Consider the following 20,174-nt stretch of genomic DNA (forward strand, 5'->3'; position numbering starts at 1 on the left):
CCCAGGAGTTTCTTCTGGGCTGCAGGCTGGAGCTGAGACATGCTCATGTGAGTAGATGTGCGGCCAAGCACCCTTGGTACCCGGGGCACAGGCTGGGAAAATCCGATGTTTCCTTGGTGTTGTTTAATCCCGTGCATGGCTTAGAACCTTTGCTGGAGGGAATGACAAGAAAATACATTCCTTGACCCCCAAACAGCGCAGGTTTTCTTTGCGCTCCTGTCAAATGGTAAGGAAAGAAAGGCTCTTGCCAGCTCCGCTGGGAACGGGGTTACCTTGTATGCTTGTTTACCGAATTTGGCAACATAGAGATGGTAGGAAGGGGGGGATGAACGTAATTTCGTTTTCATTTTCGCCTGTTTGCATTGGATTTGCTCTATGTCAGTCCCGCGCTAGCCCCAGATTTCCAGCTTTAAAAATTTCTATCAAACATATGTTTGGATTTAAGCGAAAAAACCCAGCCCACCCCCCCCTCAACTCTCCCCACCCCCACTTCACGCCATTCAGTTGATTTCATCTTATCCCCTGCATTGCCCTGCTCTGTCCATTGCTGGGTGGGAGGAGCGAGGAGCGGGGCTGGTGGGGAGCGTCCCACCAATGCGAGGCTTTGCGTGAGGGGAGGGTCTCCCTCCCGCTCCCCCTCTACCCCAGTCCCCTCTCCCCTGCTTCCACACCTCCCGCTGGACATATCCATTGCCTAGTCCAGGAGAAAGCTAAAAATAACCCCCCCCCAAAGTTTAAAAAAAAAAAGAAAAAAGGAAAGAAAAGAAAAAAAAAAACAAAATGGGAATTGTTTTCAGTAGGAGTCACGAGCCAAACCAGCACCAGGGGGGCTAGTGAGTGCCCTCCCATGGAGGGAGCATGGGGAGAAGATGCCCTCCTTGGCATCAGTGGGGCTTAAAGGTTGGCTTCAGCATTTTGACTCACTCCCCTCCATAGTGTTTTTTTTCTTCACGAACAGAAATGCACCCTTGGCACAGGATGATTGAGCAAGGCACCATCCCAGCTCCCTTCCAGCCGTCTGCGGGGACCCAAGCGAAGAGCCAAGACAGCCAGTGCCACCAGCGTGAAGGAGAAGGCGGCAAGCGGGGGTGTAGGGAGGCTTGATCACCCTCTCTCTGCTGGCTGCCACCATGGGTAAATCGCCTGCAATGGCAAAATCCTCAGGAAAACCTTTTTTTGGCTCACGCGGCTGGAGAGCTGGTTATGGGATTGGCATTGCCAAAGGAATGGCGGGCTGGTGAGGCTGCGAGCCAGGAGCCCTGTCTGCACCACAGCGGATATTGCGGTAAAGCATGAAGGTATCCACTTCTTCTTTAAAAACAAAGCTTAGGTTAGGACAAAAAAAAGAAAAAGACCCCCAGAGCGATTCCCAAGGTAAACCTAAATATTTCCAGGTTTGCGCACCCCCCTCCCACCCCTGGTTCAGTGTGCGCTGTAGCTGCTCGACCCACAGGACCTTTCAAAGCGCTCTGCAAGCCTCCGTGCCAAAATAAATGTTACTTTACCATCAAGTAGTCAGAAGAATGAAAGCCATAAGATGTGTGAGTGAGAAAAAAAGAGCCCAAACAGGAAAACCCCTTTCTTCTTATTTTTAAAGTCCTGGATGATCAAGGCTGTTCTGCTCACTCTGATGTAATCAGTTTGCAGATACCCAAATACACGTCCAGCCATGGAAAGTGCTCTCTCTTTGATTTCAGCAAAATCCTTTCTAATTCTCTTTAAATGTTCCAGGGCTTTTTGAAATGATTGCTATCAATGCCAACCAAATGCTTTAGATCTCTCTCTCTTTTTTTTTTTTCCCTTTCCCCTGTCTTTAAATACTTGCCTTATTTTTACGCAGCCCAGTTGCGCTGTACATGGAAAAAGTATCTAGAAAGGAGATCTGGTTTGCTTTAGCCTTTATACCATATAGACTTAGACACTTTAACCTTCTTTGTATTTACTTAGTTGCTTTAATATGACTTCTGTAACCCCTATATTTTCCTTTTTTCTATATAACTTATAAAATATTTATAATACAGTAGCCTATACCCATCACATATGTCAGACTTTTATTACATTAGGCTTGCCACAGCTATCCAGTAAATCATATGCCATGTTCCCCCTAAAAGTTAAAACCCAGGATTGTTCAGGCAAGCTCGGACCAAGTTTGTGATGGACCAGCTTAAAAAAAAAGCCAAGCGAGCTAAAACAAGAGACATAGACTTCTTTAACCAGGAAATAATAGATCCCCTAAGGCAATAGATCTGTAGCGTTTACCACAGGTGGGAACACTGCTGAACAGTCTGTTATTCTCTCCGTGCTCTTCAGTTGCTCTGAGATGGGTACGTGACCATCATCCAGAGCATTTTTCCATTGCAGCGACGCCTCTTCCAGCACAGCATTTAAACAGGCCATGAGCGGGAATCTTCAGGAATCACAAAGCTCCCTCCAAATCCATGAGATTAAAGAAGAGGAAGATGCAGGCCAGGGTTGGGGTATGCTATTCCTCTTTGCTTTTTCAATTTTTAGGACTTTTTTTCTTTCTGAACCATGACTCTTTTATGTTTTCCTGGAAACTGTTTTTCTCCATTTCAAGATGCCAGGAGCAGAATTTAGAAGAAAAAACATGGACAAATGTGTGATTCCAAAGAAAGCCCCGATGCCTGCCATGTAGTTGGCCATTTCACCTTGCAGTTAGCTGTAACATTTTACAGGTAAGTAAAACACTAAGCATGTGGGCTTTTTTCCCCCCACCCATTTTATTTAATGCCTTTTGCATCTCACCAGTTTTTTATGTGAGCCATTACTGATTCTTCACGCTGTACACTGTTTGAACAGTTGATGCCCCAAACAGGACTGAGGGGATGAAGACATCTCCATACCACCACTGTGCCTGTGTCTGATACAGGGACATGAGCAATATGACCAAGTGCAGCAGTCAAGGGCTGAGGGTGCTGGTGAACCAAGGCATGGTCAACAGCTCCTGCAGCCGCAAGGATGGTGCTGCTGCTTCTCCTATTGCCATTTCTCCATTCAGTCTGTCCGCTTGCACAGCCACAGTCGTGCATGGTTCTCCCCACCCTGAGCCCCCATGCCTTGCTGCATCTCTGGTGCCACATGATCCACCCTGGCATGATGTGGGGAAAAAAACCCTCCCCAGCTAAGTCCACCCTACCTTGGTGGGGCTGCCTCAAGTGAGGGTAGGATCTCCAATGCCTGTTCCCTTCTGTCCTTGGGCAGGTTTGCACAGATGTGCACCGGGTGGCTTCCCAGCCCCCGTGTCAAGTTTAGAAAGAAAAACCCTCTTCCAAGCTTCTTTCCCAACGGGATCACTTTTGCGGCTAATGCTCCTTCATGCACTATCTGTTATGCTGTTATTAAGCCACAGCTTGCTAACAACTGGGGAAGAAATACACACCCCACACTGTGATGCTTCCTCTGCCCAGCTCGGGAGCAGGAACCAGGCAGCTGGGGCTGAGGGTGACTGCCTCTCGCCTGCCTTCCTCCAGATAAACTTTCCCTGTAGAATGAAAAATGGTCATTTGTGTTTCAGCAGACCATAAAATCCCTGTTTGAAAACTTTTCAAGCCTTTTCCAAGTTGGAACCGCCTTGAAAGACTTCAGACCACATTGACATATGGGTTGGTGGCATATGGTTTAATGCACGCTATGCTGCTGTTCCAGTGCTGCCGCCACCACCCTCCCCCTCCACGATGGGACCAGCAAAGCTGCAGGGATTTATTCACCATAGGATGCTCCTTAATGTCTCTTTGCACTTTCTCCAGCTCAATGGTGCAGCTTTCTCAAGTCATTCACCCTTGCATTTTGGTCGTGGTTGCACTCCCAAGCAGCTGGTGGGTGCTCCCTGTATCTCTAGGGACAGGCAGCTCCATACATACAGCAGCTAGTGACTTCTCCCTTGCTCCAATATGCACGCATCATTTTTTCCTCTTTGTCCGTCACAGGAAGCATTTTGAAGCAAACAAAAGCCATACTCTGTTTTAGCTGGAAAGTTTTACTTCATTTCTTTGTTGTGAACCAAAACCTTTTGGATTTTTTTTGTTTTCTTTTCTCCTCTTTCTTCTTGCTCTCAACACCACTTGGAGTTCTGGAATGAGAGACAAGTCAAGTTTATTTGTTTGTTTTAACCTTTTTATCTTTTAAACTCCTGTTCCTTTCCTTCCCCGCTCTCCTCCTTTTCCTTAGCTCCCTTAATTTCACCCTGTCTTTCCTACTCTGGAAAAACTATATATGAAAGTATAAAATGCTATAATTCCCTCTCTGTGTGGTTTCAAAAATAAAACCAAGACTAATTGAAAAAGATGAGGAAACACATTATTTGGAAGGAAGGCGGGAGGAATTGTTTTTCCCCTCTCACAAATTCTTGCTTGGCTGCAGGGTTGGGCTTTTTTGCTTCCCTGGTCAATTTTCAGAGTTAATGCTGGTATTTAGGCATGAAGGCATCTGTCCAAGGTGTGCCTGCTCTGGTTTCATGATTTAGGCTTCAAAGCATGGGGTGTCCATGGCACTGAGTTCCTCCAGGATCATAGGTGGCACAAAAGCCCATGTAATGATGACACCTGTGTCGACTGGGCAGCATGGAAGCAGCAGTATAGAGCATGGGTAAACAAAGACATAGACAAAGTGGGTGTTAAATATCCCCATCTACACTAATTTTCTGTGATTCATCTGCTGGTGTCAAAGCAGGGTTTGATGGGGGGCATTTGAAGAGGAGGAGAACAATAAATATCTTCATAGATCCAGCCAGGTTTTTGCAAAGAGAGGCAGTGATGTCTCTTTCACTCAGAAGTGCTTGAAGAAAAGACCATCCAGTTGTGGGGTCTAGCCCAAGGGGTGCCTTTCCTCTGCACACACACCCCCCCCCCCCCCCCCCGCAGTAGAGATGTGGACAAAATGGGGCTGAAAAATAGATGATCTGGGGTCTTTTTTAGGGTTTCCTTATCTTCCAAAAAGTTAGCACTTTCTGTGGTTCACCTTTAGTGAAGATTTTTGCTTAATTGGAATCACAAGTCTCTGCTGCAAGATGGTTCTGGTGGAAAATTTATAGCCTCCACCTGGCAGCAGAGGTTGTCATCGGGTGAGCACCTGGGCAATGTGTCCTCTGATGCAAAAAGCCAAAAGAACGCTGAGGTCAGGACGCAGTGCTGCTGGACTTGCTCTGTGCCACATCACACACCTTTCCCCAAGCCGTGCTATGATATCAGGGGTGAAGCTACACTAGCCTTGTGAAAAAAAGTGTCTTTGTTTGGTTGAGTTTTTTCATCAGCTAACATCTGTAACTTCATGCAGAAAGCGCAGACCACAGCCCAGCTCCCCACATTTTTGCTGTGAGCTGCCCAAATGCTGCCTGTAAACAGCCCGTGAGAGTACAAGACATTTATATCCAAGGGATTGAACATAATATCGATCTGAGAGAAACCCGTGCTTTGCAAGTGCAGTTGTTCAGGTAAGTAACCAGTGTAGATGCAGAGGAGATGGGGCGGCCAGACTCTGAAAAAAGATGAAGATTATGAGCTTTAATTGTAACAACCACCAGGAATCCTGATCAACAGGGCATAAAGGCAAAAGGACACTGGACAAGTCTGGTCTACAGGGAGATTGTCTTTCAGGAAAGATTTCTATTGAAGTTAAGATTGAAATCTGACTGCTCTATCCTAGCCATCTGACAGTTTTATTTAGGAAGATGCCTTTGACTGTGCCTCAGGTGGATCTGAGCACCATGGGTGTCAGTGAGATGTCAGCAAGGTTCACAGAACAGGGCCTGAGGCTGGGCTGTGTCATGGGGAGGCGGGTGGACAGCAGGGAGGGTGGACATGGAGCTCTAGAGGAGTGAGAAAGAGCCTCAGCTGGTTTCAGCAGACTTGGTCGAGCCAAGGAGTAGTGCAACGGCACTACTTCAGGTTATCAGCACTGGGGCAAACCCAGAAACAAAAAAAAATAATGTTGACAGGCAGGCAGGACATTACAATTTCTACCACCTTTTGTTTACTGGGCAGGGAAAGATGCTAACCAGGTGGGTACGTCCCGGAGCTCTCCCTTGCCACTCATTATGACGACATATTTTTTTGCACTCATGTAAAACCAGTGCTTCAGCAGAAAATACACACACACTTAAAATAAAACTAGTAAGAAGACATTAAGAAAAACCCAACAACAACAAAAAAAAACCCTTTCAAAATTGTGTCTCACAGGTTAGGGACTTGTTGATACACTCACGTCCCACACACGAACCTTGTGGCTCATGTTTTGCACTTATGTTCAAATGTGATTTGTGAAGCTCTCCTGCTGCTTTTCCTCCTCTCCTTCCCCTCCTCTATTTTTAAAATAATTTTGTTCAGTTTGGGGAAGAGGGAAGATAGGCAGTCTCCCCTTAGATCCCCGTTGACCATTGTGACGTATGGTCACAATAGCAGGCTCATAGTCCCATCAGCTGTTCCAGGATTGAGAACAAGAGGAACTTCTGGACCATACGTGCCTCTAGCTTTTTGCTGCAACAGGTCATCAGCGTGTTACCCCACTGGTGGGTAATATACAGCACTGTGTTTGAACCTGGCTGGAGCACAAATTTCTATGGCATAACACACAAAGAATAAACAGGTCCTCTCTGTTTTCAAAACCTTCAGAAGTGTCAGCTCCTATGGGCTGAATGTCTCTTCATTTTCCACACACCAATCTCCCCTTGCTTTCAAGCTACTATTATACCTTCCTCTTCTATCTTATGCACCCCCCGAAAAAAAAAATGGTAATGAGGGAAGGGTCTATATGGGTAACGCATCACTCCTTTAAAATTTATCAGACCTGCGGTTAAAAAAAAGCACCTTTTTTTTTCCTCTACTAAAAGGGAATTTTTCTAGCCAAAGACACAAAGGTAGCACTCATTGCATTGTAGATTAAATCGCTCTCTTTTTTTTTTTTTTTACCCAACAATGGTGAAAAGATGTGATTTTTACAAGCGAATAGGAAGAAAAAGCCTGAACACACCCTGGGAACATGTTTAAGAAGTTGATTTATGTTTCATGCTGAGCCTTACACCTGCAGTTCAAGCAAAACTCAACTTTGCCGCCCCACAGAGTCTAGTTTATTAGGTATCAAGGAGTCACAAGAAGCCATGTAATTAAAACTGTAATTAACTGGAAAAGGAAAGTGCCACCTGAGTTTTGAGAGGCTGTCAATTTTATTTCCATTACAGCTCTCCTTCTGCTTCTTTTGTCTATAGTGTGGGTTTTTTTTTCCTCCATCCTGATAAGGATAAAACAAAATTGTATTTTTTTCTTTTCATTAACTAAAGAAGCCACCATATTCTCTCATGCCTTTACTCTTGGGGAAAAAAAAATAAAATCAAGACACTCAGTTTTGAGCTCGGGCACAGGTTTCTTGTGGTGACATTTGCAGTCCTGTTTGACAACAGGTGTCAAGTGTGGTCCAGGCAGGAAAAAAGGAGCCCCTGAAATGTCCTACCAGCAAAGGGTCAGCTGAGTTCAAAGCCCATTTTAACAAAACATAATCAATGCCCTTTAAAAAGGGGATTGGCGGCATCTTGTTAAAATGCATGACCTTGTTGCAGCGGGCGAGCCAAGCACCGAGTGTCCCCAGGTCCAGCATGTCCCTCCAAAGATTGCTGGATCCTGCCAGAGACCACTGTGGTATTTCTGCAGGCAGGATGAGGCCATGAGTGGCAAGACAAAAGCAGGTCTGGGGAAAAAAAAAAGGAGGCAACATGATGAAACTTGTCAAACAGAGAAATTAAAAGTGAAAAGGGGTCTGATCCCCTAGCCAAAAATATAAATTTCCTAAAGATTTGGGTCAGATGTGCCCTGTTCTCCCTCAGCCTCGTGAATCCACCAGAAGCAAATTCCCAGGGTACCAGAAAGCAGTGCCAGAATAATAAGACAGTTATTTAATAAGTTTTAAAGAAGAGAAGACTTAGGTAAACTTGACACAGGGAACAAAGTTGTAGTAAAATATAGTTAAAGAGTAATTACCTAAAAGGGTAAAATGGTGAGAACAAAGACAGGAGCTATCTTAGAGATCATTACAAGGGAGATTTATGAATATATATAAATTTTTGTAGAGGAGATGTTTGTCTTAGACTGGTGTATGAAAGGGGAGACTGACATTCTTCCTTCTTCATTTAACAGGTGACAAAACCCCATCAAGTGAAGTACCAGCCTTGAGAAGGGAAGTTATTATCGTAAAAAGCAATTTTCCTTTGGTGCCATTCTGATAGGCTTGATTTTCTTTTTTTTTCCCTCAGCCTTAATCATTTGTAGCCTCTCCCCTCCCCAGACAGCTCCAGCTTGCAGGGCAAGAGGTCTCAGGACCCTCCAGGTTTGAAGGCAGATCTCGATCAGTGCTAATTTGGGGAAGTGAGCTGGAGGTACCCACAGCAGATGACACACAGGACTCAGCTTCTTATTCAGCTACAAGTCAGCAGGGGCACCCTCTGACCATCTGTGGTCTATAAATTACAGTAACACCGGCACACACTGCTTGTAAATCACCAATGAACAGGCTTTACCTTATGACACACTACATGAACCCTGTTGGATATTCCAATAAACTCCCATAAACCATCCGATATAAACTTTGGATTATGTTTCTTTGGGGGGTAGGAGAAAAAGCTGTCCTTTTCTTCACTTGCACAAACTTCTTATGGGTGAAATGAAGATGTGTCCTGAGCTGTGTTGTGTCTTTGCATGCCAGGTTTCCTTATGAAAGGGATTTTGCTCCACCACCATCATTATTTCCATATATATTTCTCTTTCCACAAATATATTGGCCTTGAGGTAAACAGGGTCATTCCTCTCCTGAAACCTTCGCCTCTCATAATTTCAAAAGTGCACTTTAACATGAGCCTACTTGGCCTGTCCTCCATCCAGGCTGATTACAGGATAGTCTCACACTTGTTCTTTTAGTTTTGGAGGTGCGATAAGACCGAACCCGTGACATGAAGCGAGGCACGCTCTCTATATAGTGAAAAATAATACACTACCATTTCTTACCACTGTCCTGAGGGCTGGAGCTGAGGCTTGCCATCTCTAGGAGGGTGAACCATCCCATAAGAGTTCCTCACTTGCTTCCTTCTTCCTGCAAAGTGGCTCTTGTACCCCATTCTGGTAACAGGGTGGAAGGGTCTGTGGTCTGACACACCATCAAACCCCAGGAGCTGCACAACCACCACCCATCTTGGTTTGGGTAGCTCTTGCCTGTCATGAAGTGCCATGGAGGCCATGTGTGTGAGGAGGTACTATCCCTTTTAAGTAGAAGTCTTGGCACGTGGACATGTTCTCCTCTGTATGTGGCTGGTTGAGGCCACAGACGCCATTGAGAAACCTGGCACTTGTCTTCAAATTTTCTCTTGAGACCTGTCACAGAACCACTTTTGACAATTACATTAGCAAGCTCTGTGCCTAGCTTGTCATCTGAGAAAAAACACACAAAACATGAAAAATAAGTTATTCAGATTTTTTGGGCTATGCCAAGTAAGCAATCTGATAAATGTTATTTGACCAACTTTTTTGCTGACCATGAACAAATGTGGGCTGTACCATACACAGCCGGCAATGGCTGTATCACAACTCTTCGGCAAGTTCCTTAATTGAACCTGAAATCCCGACCCCTCTGAGGAGGCAGTGTGAGTCTCACAATCATCTTACTCACGCACAGCATAACCTTCCTAAGGCAACATTATTTTTATCTGGGTTTCTTAAGGCTATAGGGGCTGGCTTCTCATCACGCTCTGCGTGGATGTAGGGGTGTGTGGGCGTGTGTGCCTCTGTCAACACATGCTTTTAAACCCACTGGGTGATTGCAGTCAAACTGGACAGATGTTCCTACCTCATGGAGATTGGGAACCAAGGCAACCATGTCTGCCTCCCACAATGACAGTGGTTGTGGGACAAACTCAGATATCAGTAGACATCAGAGAATCCACATCTGTAAGATTGACGCAAGGGAAAAAGCCCTCCACTGTTCCCTCTGCTCATGATCATTCAGTTATTTAATGCTCATGAATGCCACTCCTTTCTATCACAGCACAGCATTCAGGCTCCAACCAAAGTTGATACTTCCTTGCCTAAGAGATACATACCAGAAAACATCTAGTCTAAGCAGAAGAAAGAGGTACAAGCAGTGAGAAACCAGGTTCACCAGTATTACATGATTCCACTGTTACCCAGCAAGCTGGCATTTGACTAAATCACTTTGAACAGCCTCAACAGCAAATTTTATCTCACCAGAACTGCACATTCAAAGCATTTATTGAATCTAGGTTGAGCCTGTCTAGTTGGTTTAGTTTCAGAAAAGAATATTGAATAAAATAAAGGTGATTTTAAAATCTATTTTACTCAGAAGAAAATTTCCCACCAACAATGTAAATGTTACTTTAAGTTTTCCGGGGGGTGGGGTGGGGGTGTGTGTGTGGGAAGAAGATACTGTAGAATTTAAATGTAACTAATGCACACCAGCTCAGATAAATGCCCTGTGCTTTTTGGCCAGATAACTTTTGCTTCATAAACTTTTTAAACTGGTGGCAATGCACAAGCAGCATCTCTGCAGCAGTTTTCCATCCAACAAGTGAAAGAAAAAAAAACCCCATTTTTCACAGCGAGGCAGCAGGAAGCCCCACATCAGGTCTGGACATTACGGCACAGAGGTTCTTCCAAGCTCAGCTATGAAGGATTCCAAGCTCTGAGGCATCCAGCCACCTCCCCTACCTTTCCACTTCCTTCTCCATCTTCTCCTTTCTCTGCACTCTGCCAAGAAGAAGTGATAGTGCTATTTCTGTTTTTTTAACAAGATTTGGAAAGCGTTCAAGTGCCTGACTAAGTGGTTGGAAACAAGGAAGCAGAAGGATGTTTTGGCATCTTGCAATGTGTGCATGAAGAGCATAGACACAAACACATTGAATGCACATACTGTAAAACAAGATTACAAGGGGAGTACGAACTAATAAAAGCCTATTAAAACATCATGGATGCTATTGCTGCTCGTGTGCATGCCTACGTATTAAAATAACAAATATTTCATGTGAACGTGCAGTTTGAACATGACTGATCAGAGCTATAACTTTCAACAACCTTTAAATACATAATGCCATCCTGTAATTAATGTAGCCTATCCTGAAATTTGAGGGATTTATTGATACTGGAAGAAACATTTGCAAATAACTTGGGGAAGTTCATGACATACCTTCTATCTCAAGGGATTTCATTCACTTTTTCCCTTTTTTTTCCAGCTACCATCAATAAATTCATTCAGAGCCCTTACCACACAATGACAAATGCAGTTGGAAATCCTCAAAAGAAAGTTTCAAGAAAGTATCAATACGTGGAGAAAGAGCTTCATATTGTGCTTTTATTTGTTTCGTTCTCTTTCACTTACAGCAAAATCTACATATCTGTGTCTGAAGGCATTGCTTTGGAGGTCTACAGTGAAAAAAAAACCACAACAAAAGCAGGCCATAGGCAAAGCAAAATGCTAAAGGATTGTACCCAAAATTCCTCAGGCAAAAAAACATGGCCAAGCTTCCAGCTCTGAAATGTTATGTATTGGTAGAGACCAGCCCCACACATCCAGAGAGGTTACGTCTTTTATAAGGCCAACTAATGCAGCTGGGGAAAAAAATGTCAACATACCTCTTTCCTGGAACAATTAAGATGTCCAGCTTGGGAAAGGTGCTGGTTTGTTTGGGTGGCAAGGGAAGAAGAGGCGAATCCCAGTGTTGTAACCCTTCCCTTTCTACAGTCTACAATTACAAAACTTGGACATGACTCCACAGGCACCCATTTAAAGTTTTTGCACTAACGAGGACAAGAAATATCTCATCATTTTGCTAGGAGAGGGTTCCCATACGCAATGTCTGTGTCGTGCCAGCACACAGTCGCAGCATCCAGAGCATCAGATGGCAGATTATTTTGCTATTACTGAACATCATCTAAGTAGGTTAGTAGAGCAGACTGGCACCCTCACTTGATCTTCATGTTTCTGCACCTGAAGTCTGTGAAGCATGTCATCTCTGGGACTACAGTATCATCAGGAGGTGCTTTTGCCAGCGAGTGAATATATTTGTATGCACCTGCATACATAGGACTAAAGACAGGAAGGGAAAAAGGTAACATTTATTTTAGAAATTAGGTCAAATTTTTAAAAAATTGTTTTTTTTCCTGTATTTTTCCCCAGTGCCTGAATATGATGCACTGAGTTCTCATGGCAAGTGATCAGTCATTTGTATAAAAAAGGCCAACAACACCTGATAAAATATCCCAAAATGTGCTTCACTGATTTGGATGGGTTGACTATGTTTCAAGCCCAATGTTTTTTCATTCATGCTATTTCTTTATCAAACAACCCCAGACCAGGAGGAGGCAGCTGTTGGCCTCCTGTAGTAGTCAAAAAAGCTTGTTGTCAGGGAGCAGGTAGGTGCTGGGTAGATGAAGAAGGAGACACTGTACATCAGGAAGGCAGGTGCTACTCATTGACTGTTGTCTGGCTTTGATGAGGATAAGGTGGCTGACTGAAATGGGCATCCCTCTTCCTGTGGAGAACCCCTAGAGGGTTCCTGACTGCCCCGAGGGTAATGGGAAAGCTGTACTGATCCCAAGAGGTTGAGGAAGGTTTATCCCACAAATGAGGAGTTCCCCCCAAAAATGGGGACAGGCAGATGCCAGGGAAGCATCATGAGTCAAGATTGTCTAACTCTCAAGGAAAAAACAGGGTTTACCTTCTCACCTTCTCCCACTGTTTTTATCTCATGGAATCATAGAATCACCTGCTTTTATATATTTCAGTGCATTCACAGATAATCATGAAAAAAATACTTATGATGTACTAATCCAATCTTTGAGCTTGTTTAGGTGCCCACCTTAAGGATGCAGCCTTCAAGGTCAAGCAGGGTGCCAGGGGTGTGAACCAAAGCTGCCATCTGAGGTAACTGCAGCATGGGAAGCACCTGCTGTCCTCCCTTCCTACCACATTTACATTAGAAATGTGTTTTTCTTCTTGGCAGGGGCAAGGATAAAACCGATGCTGATGCAGGGAAGAGAAATTAAAAAAAACCCCATAACCAGCAGAACAAAACTGTCAATGGGCATTTTGTTGCAGGAAAACCCAACGTGTTGCCCACGGGGCACTGAAGCTGCATGGAGATCCCTCCTCCAGACCAACTTTCCTCCAGCCTTGGTCCCAGAAGAGCCTGAGAGAGCTGCGCTGGGGCCCCGAAAGCCCCCAGGAGCAGCATGAGGAGCCTGTCATGCTGCTGCCGGAGGACCAAAGTTGTCAGCTGCAAGGATGAAGAATTTGAGGTTGGCTGCTGGAGCGCTCCAAGCTCAGGAGGGGTTTGGAGGAATGCAAGCTGGGGTTACATAAAACACTGACTCATGCTGAGAAATCACGAGTTTTGAAAGTTTCAGCTGAGGAACAAGCAAAAACTCAAGCTGCACGTTGCTTACAAGTCAACAGGAACCGGGGAATGCTGGAGACCTCGGAAAAGCAGGCCTTGGAGCAGGGGCTTTTTGAAGTCCTGCCACTACTCCCAGGAGGCACCAAGAGCCATGTACATCTGTCAGAAGGGGAAATCTGGCCCCTTTTCATATCAAGGGACATTGGTGTGGGCATGTCAGCTTTACCCATTGGAAAGAACTGCCTGAGATGGATTAAATAAAGCTCAATATTTTTTCCCCCTCGTTTTTGTGCTACTGTGCATAATACTTATGTCATGCAGAATATTTACTTTTTGTTGGGATATCTGAGCATGCAAATGTTTGTGGTTTCGTTTACTGGGCAAAACCGTTTGTGGATTTTGGCAGCCTGAGCTGGGCTATGATTTCTATGTACGCCTGGATGCGGTTCTTCCCGGGGCTTTATGAGTTACTCAAATCACATCCCATTATACAGGTAATTAGTGTGCCATGAAGATGGCGTGCACAAGACCTATGTATGCAGGAGTACAAGATCCAGGACTACCCGCCATGCATTAGAAACACTGACCAAAACCATTTGCACTTTGATATTTAAATCAGCCTTCTAAAATCCATGCTCAGAGACATATGCAAGTAGTTGATTTTTGGCTGCCTTACAACTTTCTATCTATCTCCTCCTTTTTTTAACAGTAGGTACTCAGCATCTCGCACACACAAAAAAAATCATTTAAATTATTCAAGTGCTTAAATAAAGATAGGGTTGCTTGCCTATGTTTGTCCAAATTTGAAAAAAAAACACGTTGCTAGCTTTTAAGATTTATTTCTTCTCCCCTCAATCACAGTCTTTCTCGCCCACAAACACCCTGATGGAAAAATGAAGATGTACAGATGGGCTGTTCAATTTCAGTCAGGTTGCTGTGTAAATATGGCATCAGGAAAAGAAGAGTGTTAGAAACACAGATGTACGCAAGACATCCCAACCATCACGTTTGGGCTGCCTCTACATCACTCAAGTATGTATCCTCCAGCCCAAGCAGAGCCGTATGAGGCCAGAGGGAAATGTAGCTAACAGAGAACAAACTATTGGTAAAGCACATGCCTTTCAACCTTGCACAACGGGATAAAATAAATATGGATTAGTGCCGGGGTCAAAGTTTTTATTATGTGAACTACTAAATATGCAAGTGCCTGAGCATCTGAAGTTAAAAAAAAAATGTACTAACCATCTAAATACACACATACAGATACATCTATTTCTATATCTATACACACACAAAATTTTTATGTATATATTTATTTGGGCTTTTTTATTTTGCAAATCTCCCTTCAACATGGTCCCAGCTAATTTTTCAGCCTCTGCACTGTAATTGCTAACAATTTAATCACCTTATAAACTTCTGCAGTGACTAACGCCACATCTATGCTTTTGGCACACTACAGACAGAAGTTGTTTTAGCAACAGCGGTATGTAAAGCAGACGCACTATTTGTGAGGCTCAGAGCCCTTAAAAATCATTCCTTTCTCTCTGGGCTATCGACATTCCTGAGCACTCATGATGCAGCTGCCGAGCTGCTGGACAGCCCACATATGGCCGTGCGCTGAACAATAGCGACTTGCTGTTGTTCTTGTTATATGCATCACCATATGTGTTTATTAGAAACAGCAATAAAACGATGACGGGCTTCTTCAGCTATCCCTGCTGCTTGGGGAAAAGAAGAGTGAGGGAGTAAGCAGGATGAAATCAGAGTTCTCCCCAGCTTTGGGGGAGATGGATGAGTAGTGGCAGTGTAGTCCCACACTTTAGGGGCTGTTTATTTATTGGTAATATTGCCAAATTAATACTGCTTCTGTAAATGGACATCAAGCCTAGCCTTAGTGTCCTATCATTCCCCTTTATTATGGAATTGCTGGAACCCTACAAAAAAATTAATCCTAAAGGTGTTGACCTCCAAACTGCTGTTCTACCAGGTCTCACCCATGTGCAGCTTGCCCTGAGCCATGCAGAAGAAACCTCATAATTATTTCAAGGAACTGTAGATTGGGACCACACTTGGCGTGTATGTCCATCATGAGCACAACCAGCTAGTGTGGGATTGCCTTCAGCATTGGGCTGTCATGTAGCAACTTCCAAGTTGCTGAAATTTGGGCTGGGGACTCAGTGGGTTTTAGATTGGGGTTGAGCCTAAAAGAAATGCAGAAATGGTTTAAGGCTGTTTTGCCATCGATGTAAAGAATAGGGACAAAGAAGTCCCAAGAAAGAGGAAGAGGAAGGGATAAACAAAGTAAAAAGAGGAGATGAACTAAGACAGTTGATCTGAATGTCTGAACCTATACGTGCTTCAAACTTCAAAACACGTGCTATCATTTCCCTCCACTTCCAGTGTTCTCTATATTTTAAAGCAAAAAGAGGGAAATACAAACTTTGGGAGCAAAACTAGCAGAGTTAGGAATACAATGTATCTAACTAACATAAAGTAACCTTGATATCCTTGAATGTTATGAGCTATCTTCAGACACATGGAAATGAATGGGAGTATTAGATCTGCAGCCATCCCAAGCCTCTGCATAAACGATCCATATTTTTTCATGCTCAGATCTTGATTTTTCTTGATAATAAATAAACTCTACATGTTGCTGTCTTTTTGTGACCAAAATAACAAACTTCAGCCACTGTAAAAAAACCCCAAATAACCCAAAACACAACCAAAAAAAGTTTTAAAAGTCAATTTGCAAAGCTGAGTTGTATTGGTTGTACTGCGATCTTCCAATTGTGGTGAGAATGCCATTTCCACTCTCACTTCACTTCTTTTTACTTATAAAAGTAAACAATTCAAGACAATGTTTTATATCCTTGAAAAGTTCCCAAAACAGGATTTTCCACTGAGGCTTCAACTTCCTTGGCTTGCTTTTTCTCCTTTCCCTTTCCCTTTCCCTTTCCCTTTCCCTTTCCCTTTCCCTTTCCTTTTCTCTAGCAAAAATCAATTTGGTGACTACAATGCTGAATTTTGTTATCTTAAACTACATTTCTAACAGAAGACATCATGTAGCTGCTTAAAGTAAGTTTGTGCTTTCAGGACATGCCCCAGCAAAGTCCTCGGGTATTGTTTTCTCCACACAAAAAAATCCAATTTTTAAATTATTATTATTTTTTTTAATTAACCCATCCACTACTTCTTCACTTACCAGCTTGGAAATGTTCTGTATTGGTTTCACACAGTTTGATAACATCATCTTGAATGGATCTTTGTCTTGGCTTACTTTGTCAGAAGCAGTTGTTTTTCAACAAGTCCTTTCAATTCTGTTTCCTTTCGGTTGTTGTCTCCTGAAATATCAGCACATTGGTTAAAAATAACCTGTTTACACCTTTAGAAGAGCAAGAGTGGATCAGGCCACTCATTGTACTACTTATTTATTATCAGTAATCCCCATCCTGCACCCACAAAAGACAATCAGGGCTTTGCCATTGAGTGAAATAAAAGCAGGACAAGACCATATGGTTCTTGTTAAACGAGCCTCATCTTCCTATTGTTAATGCTTATCTCCAAAATAAAGTATTTCTGCAGAAAGCATATTCCCATAGCATGTTCTCTTTCCAATGACCAGCTGGTTGCCAGTTTGTTATTTGCACTGCAGTAGACCACTTTCATCTATTTCTATTCCAGTCCAAGAACACCATTTGTACATTGTCCAACTTGGAAATGTTAATCTGACACCATTGGTCACGGGCCTTTTAACTTCAAGTGGCAAACTTCCAGCGAGCTGCCAGTTGAGTATTTACACTGGAATCTTTCTTAGCCCAGAAATAAACTATTTGTTCGCCATAAACATCAGCAACATGCCAATAATTTCTGCAACACACATGTAGGAAGGCACAGCCCACCGCACTTTGCTGTTGGCTTCTCAATAACATCCTAAGTAGCTCCTAGGGGAGATGCTGCTTGTCTTGAGCCAAGATGAATGCATCCATTTCCCCCTCCATGCGTGTACATAATTTTTATTTACATCCACGGGAGTTACACACGCATATTGAAAGGCAAGAAGAGGGACCAAAATTAGGATGGTTGGGCAGGACTCTGACAGCTTCTCCCGAGACCCAGGACTGGCTGTAAGGGCAAAAACCCCAGGAAAACCTTAATGCAAAAGGATCTGGTTGCTTTGGCATCGATGGTCCACAGCTCCCCATGTGCAACCACGAGCGCAGTGCTCGGGAAGCCCGCTGGGAAAGAGGCAACACTGGATGTACTTGAATGCAGCTTTTCAGAAAGCAGAGTGGCGTGAGTCCTAGGGGATTTTGCTTAGGAGATTGCTATTACTTCCAGCAATACGATTTATGCTTCTTGAAAGAATATTATACTTTGGGCTCTTTTCAATGAAATAAAAGGCTGAGGGGGAAAAGAAAAAAAAATAGAAGTTACACTGGGTTCTGCGATTTAACTTAAGGAATGTTATGCAGTGGCAAGGGTGTGTTTCATCTACTTTGTTCAACTCTGCTAAAATAAAACATTTCCTTTTTACATATTCCTGTGGTGACCTGTGGATGGGAGAGGCCAAAGAAAGACTTAAATGAGTTCAAAATGTAAACTTCAGGAATGGAAACCCCCTCTTTCAAGAAGCCCTGTTCTCCCCTTCATTTTTCCTATTCAGCCAGGTAACGTACCTGTCACCCTTTTACCTTGGTTGCTCCAAGTGAAAAAAATGTAAAAAAATTATTAGGTTAGAGGAAAACTGACACTACAGAAGTACTTGAGCAAAAATCACAGCAGACCATTTGATCACCAGCTGATCTTGCTGTATTTATGGGCTCCTTAGCACCCACCTGTGCATTCAGCTTAGCATCCCCACCCACCTGCACCTCATAACCACAAGGAAATTGTGGTTCAGAATGCAAATAGTGGCCAGAATGAACAGCAGGATGCTGCAAATGCACATTATATGAGCTAGGAGTGCATCCCACGTCAGGTTGGGCACTGGGATTTGAGGAGTTCCCCAACCAAACAAGGATTATGTCCAGGCACAAACTGTGGGGAACAGCAGCTCACAGCCCTAAGGACAGCAATTCTCAAGCAAAGCCCAGCAACTTAATTTGCAGGTTTAAATCCTCTGGCTTTGCACTGGAGAGCATTGCCAGTGAGCAAGCACCTGAGTTTTCATGGCTGTTGTGGGCCTATCTGGACAATGAAGTGCCCAAGCAGCAGCTGCACATGCTCCCTCCAGCCCTCCCAGACTCTCCTCTAGAATCCAACTCACAACAGGGAATATTTTCAGTAATAGGGATGTGACTTAATATGGGGGGACTTGGGATCTTAAAGGCTCAGATGCTTAAAAAACAGTCCCCTCTGCTTGCAGAGTCATGTAAAAAAAAAGCGCATTTCCTGTTGCCCTACAGTGACCGTCAGAAGGATGATAAGAGACTTACTGCTGCCAGATACTCCAGTACCTTGGGCAAAAAGCAGCTGTACTGTGCAGCCAAAGACGACTTCTGATGCGGCAGCTGACTTGCTCTTGCAGTCAATGAGATTTCTACATGAGACATATCAATTTTAATTATCACCTTTGCTAACTTCCCACCGCTTGATTTTTTTTGCACCCTCAGCATTCCTTCAATTTGGGAGTATGAAATATATACAAACATGTAACAATCTACCGCGCACTGAAATTTTGATAAACATACATTTTTCTTACCTCACCCAAGGCTCCTTTTGCAATCAAGTGAAGGCGAACAAAATATTTTGACGTCTCGAAATACATTCTCTTTTCCAGGAGGGCAAATAAATAGACCTGACATAAAATAATGTCATAACAATCAGCAACTACAACTCGATTCTTGCTGCTGTAACTTGAAACTCATAAGAGAAGGTTAAAGTAACCTAGGTCTGAATTCCTGGCTGCTGAAAAAGCATCCGCTACTTTTGTGTTGGGTTTTCCTAGGGTTGCTATTTGGGGCAAACTCTTGAGCTAGGTAAAATAGCGACGTGTTTCCCCAAAATGCTTGAGGGACTGTGACAATTGGAAATGGACCTCGTTGACTACAGCTCAGCAGGAAGAAATGGAGGCAGGTAAAACTGCAGACCAAGGAAGGGCTCATGGAGTCTAAGGGAAGAAGAAAATCTAGCCCCTTTTGGAAGAAATCCAGTTACCAGAGGAAAAACTAGGAGTCTGCAAAAGGATAACAGGCCTGAGAAGAGTGATGGAGAGACTGGGGAGGAACCCCAGGCTGCCAGAGAAAAAAGTTGAGCAGTTGAAGAAAGGCTCGGAGAACTTAAAAAGAGAGGCTCGGGGCTAATCTTTCCACTGTTTTATTTTTTCCCCGTTTGTTTATTTGCTACAAGTCAGATTTTGGAGCAATTAGTAAAATATCATGCAAATATTCCCTGTGTGACTGCACATGAATAACTTTAAATTCACTAAACATTTGTCTCGTTGTTCCGAAATACATCTGCTGTTTGCATTAAGATAATCTGCTAAAATATTGGGAAGTGAATTACAGTTTTTATAAGATATTTATGAAACAACTTCTTATTTGTATATTAAATATCTCTGTCTATCATGGCCTGGTTTTTTGGCTGACGTCTGCCTTCCCCAGGAGCATCCATGCCCTGTTTCAATTACAGACTGGGATGAATACCATCTTATGGAAAAGCTCCAACTGGCTGGGAATGGCCCAGCATACAGACTGAGGGAATAGCACCAGATCTGCCAGCAGCCTATGACAAAAAAACCCCAAAACAACCCCAAAACAAAATACAAGGTTGC

This window comes from Gallinula chloropus, assembly GCF_964237585.1.
Source record: "Gallinula chloropus genome assembly, chromosome: 3".
Classification (NCBI taxonomy): domain Eukaryota; kingdom Metazoa; phylum Chordata; class Aves; order Gruiformes; family Rallidae; genus Gallinula; species Gallinula chloropus.